The sequence below is a fragment of the Dermacentor albipictus genome, chromosome 1 (assembly GCF_038994185.2).
Source record: "Dermacentor albipictus isolate Rhodes 1998 colony chromosome 1, USDA_Dalb.pri_finalv2, whole genome shotgun sequence".
In the NCBI taxonomy this organism is placed as follows: Eukaryota; Metazoa; Arthropoda; class Arachnida; order Ixodida; family Ixodidae; genus Dermacentor; species Dermacentor albipictus.
Window position 1 is genome coordinate 99,162,919 of NC_091821.1, and position 6,265 is coordinate 99,169,183.

Below are 6,265 nucleotides of genomic sequence, written 5' to 3' on the forward strand. Positions count from 1 at the left end.
CGCCCACTGACCGCTAGCATGTCTCAGGTCGTCCCACCTTCCACTTGTACCGTTGCCGTTCGGACACCGCAAGCCACACCGTATATTATGAGCAGCCACCAGCGTGACCTCCATCTCTTCGCTGGTCTTCGTGGGGAAGGTGTGGAAGACTGGCTCGACGACTACGAGCGAGCGAGTAAGTATCGCTAATAGCTGGGACGAACTCCTCAAACTCCACCAAGATCTCCTTCTACTTTACGGATGTGGCGAAGACTTGGTTCTTCAATCACAATATAGACTTTACTTATTAGGCTGCCAAGCAGCAGCTCCGCGAAGTATTTGGTACACCGGCGGTTCGTTCTACCATTGCGAAGAAAACCCTCGATGCCAAATATATACACAGGGTGTCCCAACTATCATGCACCAAGATTTAAAATACGCAAATGCTACGTAGTTGGACAGAATTAAGGTAATGTTGTTTACAAAAAATTATGGGGTTTAACGTGCCAAAACCACTTTCTGATTATGAGGCACGCCGTAGTGGAGGACTCCGGAAATTTCGACCACCTGGGGATCTTTAACGTGCGCCTAAATCTAAGTACACAGGTGTTTTCGCATTTCGCCCCCATCGAAATGCGGCCGCCGTGGCCGGGATTCGATCCCGCGACCTCGTGCTGAGCAGCCTAACACCATAGCCACTGAGCAACCACGGCGGGTGGTAATGTTGTCTGCCGTCACTTGGAGATACTCGGATAATTATTTTGCATTCCGCCTAATTGCATAATTAGGCACTGATTAATTAATTAATTTCGAGAATATTATATATATAGTTATATGAAACGTTTCAATGAAAAAATTGTAGAGCAATATGAAAAACTCCCGATACAGCTTTCTGTTGCTCAATACGTGCTGCGTATACAAAAGTGTTTTTCCAAGTGTCTTTGCCTGGGAAAGCTATACGAAAGGATCGTCACGAAACGCATCCAGCAACACCTAGAAAACAAGAGGCTCTACCCAGACACCATGTTCGGCTTCAGGGCGAACCTCTCAACGCAGGACGTGCTTCTGCAACTTAAAGAAGAGGTCCTGGAGACAATGCAAAAGAATGGGGAAAATGTAGTGATGACACTTGATATAAAAGGTGCTTTTGACAACGTCAGCCACGCCGCTATATTGGAGGGGCTAAATAACACCAACTGCGGGAGAAGAATCCATGACAATGTCAAAGATTTCCTGACCAACAGAACGGCCACAGTAGGACTAGGGGAGTTGAGGAGTGATGTCTTCACCACCCCATGCAAAGGCACACTCCAAGGCGCGGTCATCTCGCCCAATCTCTTTAATGTGGCGATGATCGGCCTAGCAGAAAGACTTAGCAGAATCCAGGGCATCCAGCACGTGATGTAAGCAGACGACATCACGGTCTGGGTGAACCATCGATCCCTGAGAGAGAAACAGGAGAAGCTACAACAAGTAGAAAGCTGCATAGAAAGATACGCGAAGGAAAGAGGACTAGCCTGCTCTACAGAGAAGTCTGAGCTACTGAGGATAGGAAGGCACCCCACTGATGCACCACTCAAGGTGAAACTGGAGGGGCAAAACATCCCGGAGAGGAACATGATAAGAGTCCTGGGAATGTGGCTACAAGCAAGCAGGAAATGCAGCCACACACTCAGCCTGCTCAGCAAGTAGGCTGAACAGGTAGGCAGAATGATAACCAGAGTCTCCCACCGAAGGCATGGGATGAAAGAAGACGACACGCTAAAACTCGTCAGAAGCCTCATAGTCAGCAGGGTAATCTACTCGCTGCCATACCACCCCATGATCAAGAGCGAAACGGAACAAGCAGAGACAATCTTGCGGAAGGCCTACAAGATGGCACTCCACCTACCAAGAAACACACCGAACGACAAGCTGCTACAGCTAGGGATTAGCAACACCTTTGCCGAAATGGCAGAAGCACAGCTTGGAGCACAGTTTCACCGACTCAGAGACACGGCTACGGGAAGAGCGCTCCTGACAAGGTTAGGTCGCGACCCAAGGGGGCATCTCGATCGATCCGCCGATATACCCGACGAGATCCGTAAGACCCTGCAGGTCAATCCAATTACGAAAAACATGGATCCAAATCTCCACGCGGCCCAAAAGCAGGCGCGGGCAGATTATGTGGAAAGGCATTTAGCCAAACTAGAAAACACTGTTTTCACGGATGCAACATTGTATCCATGAAATAGACATACAAATTACATTAAGGCAGCTTCGGTAGTGGTTGACAACGCAGGCAAGCTAATCACCTGCGCAACTACACGTAGCGCCAGGATAGTGGAAGCTGAAGAGGTCGCTGTTGCGCTGGCGGCGGCTGAGGGCTATCGGAAAGACAAATCAATGGTCATTTTAACGGATTCAAAAGACACATGCAGGAACTACACAAAGGGTAGAATCTGCAGGGCTGCCTTAGCTATCTTCCGCGAGGCAGAACACCTCAGACACACCGCAACCCACAAACTAATCTGGATTCCGGCACACTCGGGGATAGAAGGAAATGAAAGGGCAGACAGCTTGGCTCGCGAGATCCCGTACCGAGTCGAGCGGCCACACGCCCTGGGACAGCACTTCACCGTGGAGATCGGCTATTCAGAGTTACTGAACTACCACAGAGGCAAGAGAATTAGATACTCCCCGCCACACAAAGCCTTAACACAGCAAGAAGCAGCTAGTTGGCGGAGGCTGCAAACGGGAACCTTCTCTAACTTACATATATACTAAACAAGATGTATCCTACACAATTTAGGAACGCATGCCCGTGGTGCGGGGCAACCCCCACGCTTTACCATATAACCTGGGAGTGTAAACATAACTACACATTCCACCAACACAAAACCCCGAGTGCGGAGCAGTGGGAGAGCCGGCTCACTAGCTGCGAGCTCGCTGCCCAAAGGGCAATGGTGCAGCACGCAAGCGAAGCAGCGCGGCTCAGTGGAGCCCAGTACTAGGGGCCCAACCCTGCTAAGAAGGTCAAGCGTCTGCAGCGATGAAGACGAAGACCGAACGTTAAACTCTTAATGGACCAAATAAAGTTTCTCTATCTGTCTCTCTCTCTGTCTCTCCAAGCGTGAAAGAATGCACGCAATATTGCTGCGCGACCAGCGCTCGAGGCACTTTGCGTGCACTTGTGGGCGTCTTTCTCGATCGGAAAATCTTTTATGTAGCACGTCACAATAACAAAGACACGACACAATAAAGCAGAAAGGCCGCACAGCAAAACCGTTGCCAAATGAACAGCCACCAAATCGCGCAGCTGTCGACATTCCTGAAGGTCGTTTTCACCAAAATATCTAGGATAAGTGGTGATTACACAATGAAACTACACAGCATCTGAATATATGTGGGTGTGTGCGTGCGTGTGTGTGTGCGTGCGTGCGTGCGTGCGTGCGTGCGTGCGTGCGCGCGCGCGTGCGTGTGCGTGTGCGTGTGTGTGTGTGTGTGTGTGTGTGTGTGTGTGTGTGTGTGTGTGTGTGTGTGTGTGTGTGTGTGTGTGTGTGTGTGTTATTTCTATGGTGTTGGGCTGCTGAGCACGAGGTCGCGGGATCGAATCCCGGCCGCGGCGGCCGCATTTCGATGGGGGCGAAATGCGAAAACACCCGTGTACTTAGATTTAGGTGCACGTTAAAGAACCCCAGGTGGTCGAAATTTCCGGAGTCCTCCACTACGGCGTGCCTCATAATCAGAAAGTGGTTTTGGCACGTAAAACCCCATAATTCATTCAATTCATAATCCAACCATGTCGTGCCGTATGGTACGCCTCGTTGGGCGCGGCTGATTATAATTTAATATGTAAAATACTTTATAATCCTTCGCCCTTAGGCTAAAAATAGCAAGCTAATTTTGTGTTCTCAAATATGATTAGGCGGTCCCAAAAAACTGGACATGATGCAAGAAGCGCGATGTGATATTTGTTATGGCGGGAACTGCCCGGCGCTCACCTTCTCCTCAAGGCCAGCGTGTATGGTGCACACGGTTCGTCGTCTGCGGCAGCTCATCGCGGCGATGTACGACGGGCAATCCTCACTGCCCAAACAGGGCATACGTTATAAAGAAAAGTATTACTCGCGTGGTTAATTCATTCGCAAAGATATTTCGGCCTCAGCTATTGTTTTGTTGGATTTTCCAACGCGCAGCCGAAAGCGCCCGCTTTCAAAAGAGGGGGAGGGCAAATGGCATACTTTGCCCCTCCACTTCTCACAGTGGGGAAGCAAGCGCGCCCACTCCGGTAATTACGCCTACGATACAAACCAATACATGAATACGGTGGTCGCGCCATACAATCAGACATTTCTGGTGGAAAGTGTATTAGGTCTCCACAAACGGTAGCTGAAAATGTTTGTCGACAACCAGCGGGTCATCATCACCTTCATCATCATCATCCTACTTTATGACCGCTGCAGGACGAAGGCCTCTCCCTGCGATCTCCAGTTACCCCTGTCCTCCGCCAACCGATTCCAAGCAGCGCCCGCAAATTTCCTAATTTCATCGCTCCACCTAGTCTTCTGCCGTCCTCGACTGCGTTCCCCTTCTCTTGGTACCCATTCTGTAATCCTAATGGCCGAACGGTTATCAAACCTGCGCATTACATGACCTACCCAGCTCCATTTTTTTCTCTTAATGTCCATTGGAATATCGGCTATACCCATTTGCTATCTGGTCCAAACCGCTCTCTTTCTGTCTCTTAACGCTATGTCTAGCATTCTTCGTTCCATCACTCTATGCGCGGCCCTTAACTTGGTCTCAAGCTTCTTTATCGATCTCCAAGACTCTGCCCCATATGTCAGCACCGGTAAAATGCACTGATTGTACACCTTCCTTTTCAATGATAATGGTAAGCTTCCAGTCAGAAGCTGACAATGTCTGCCGTATGCGATCCAACCCATTTTTTATTCTTCTTGAATTTCCTTCTCATGATCAGGGTTCCCTGTGCGGGTAATCAGTGGAAATATTACACACTCACATCGCACCATAGGCTCTACGTAATTTAACACAGCGAAGAAGTGCGATTGGCGAAGCGTGCCTCCGGTTGCTTTTGACGAAGCCCGAAGCCTGCTGCAAGAGCTCGATGCAGAAATATTTTTTTCGGCAACGACACACAGTTGTGAACTGATATGCACGTTAATGTTTCCGCTCAAGTTTTTATTGGGGACCTACAAATGCAGGCGAATCCTGCGCGTACTCGGCGGCTGACTATGCTGGGGACGCGCCCTCTTTTGCCTTTAGTAATACGGTCGCCGCGGCTTCACTCGCCCCCGTAGGAAGCTGCAGGGACCGCCACCTCGAAATATCTATATAACCTCCTTGGCAGACCGTGACAGACGGAACGGTCTACCGCGCGCCTTTAAGGTATAGAGACTCTCCGAGAACGATGCCAATAAGAAGCCACTGCATCCCGTCAACCCCGTGCATACGCAAGTGTCGCAGCGCCAGTTTTCCCTCCTAGGTAATCGTAAGAAACTCCATGAGCCACTGAGCGCGCAAAAGTGAGAGCGCTTGTGAAAAGAGTCCTGCGTTTTCGTCCATGTTAAGAAGAGAAAACATAAACACCTTATTAGTAACAGTTAAATAACACAAAACACATCGCTGAATGTAGAAGTTTACTTATTTTGCGGCTTTTCCCTGCCACGTCTGGGCAAACGCAAAACCGTCGCCCGTGGAAGCGGCGTCGATTCAGCGTCTTCTCCGAGCCACCAAAAGCACTGTCAAACGCTGGCGCACTACTCGGCACGGTAACACATGTGCAGAAGCTCCGCCCACGTAATTTTCACTCCATAGCCACAGAAAGTTGTCCGCGAGTAGTCTTGCCTAATACAAATACGTAAAAGAAGACGAGTTTTGAACAGCGCCCCCTAGCGTCAGCCACCGCCCTGGTTGCTGAAGCTATCACGGCCCTAGTGACAAGAAGCGTGAACTATAGGAGGCGCGCTAAAGCAGTGCGGTTTGCGCAGGTCTGAAACTATTGTAGGTCTTGGCAGTCTCGGTCTTACGAAGCTCTACGGCAGCATTCACACCGACGACAGACAGAATTCCGCGACTGGCGACCGAGGAGGTACTCACAGCGACCGATGGTCACACCGGCGAGCGCCGTCCTACCCGTCGCCACACCGAAATTGACGAAATGTCTCGCGATTGCTACCGTTCACGTCCACTCGCACGATAACCATCAGCGCATTCCCAGTCCTGCTCCTGCGCCGCTGATTGGTTCAGCAGCAGTGCTACCAGCCTCCTAAGGCAGTTTTCC

General features: G+C 50.2%; 1 protein-coding gene across 1 annotated transcript in view; it reads right to left on the reverse strand.

Annotated features, from left to right (window-relative positions):
* Nucleotides 1–6,265, reverse strand: part of LOC135917529 (uncharacterized) — a 118,424-nt gene that overhangs the window by 42,768 nt on the left and 69,391 nt on the right. The window lies entirely within an intron of this gene.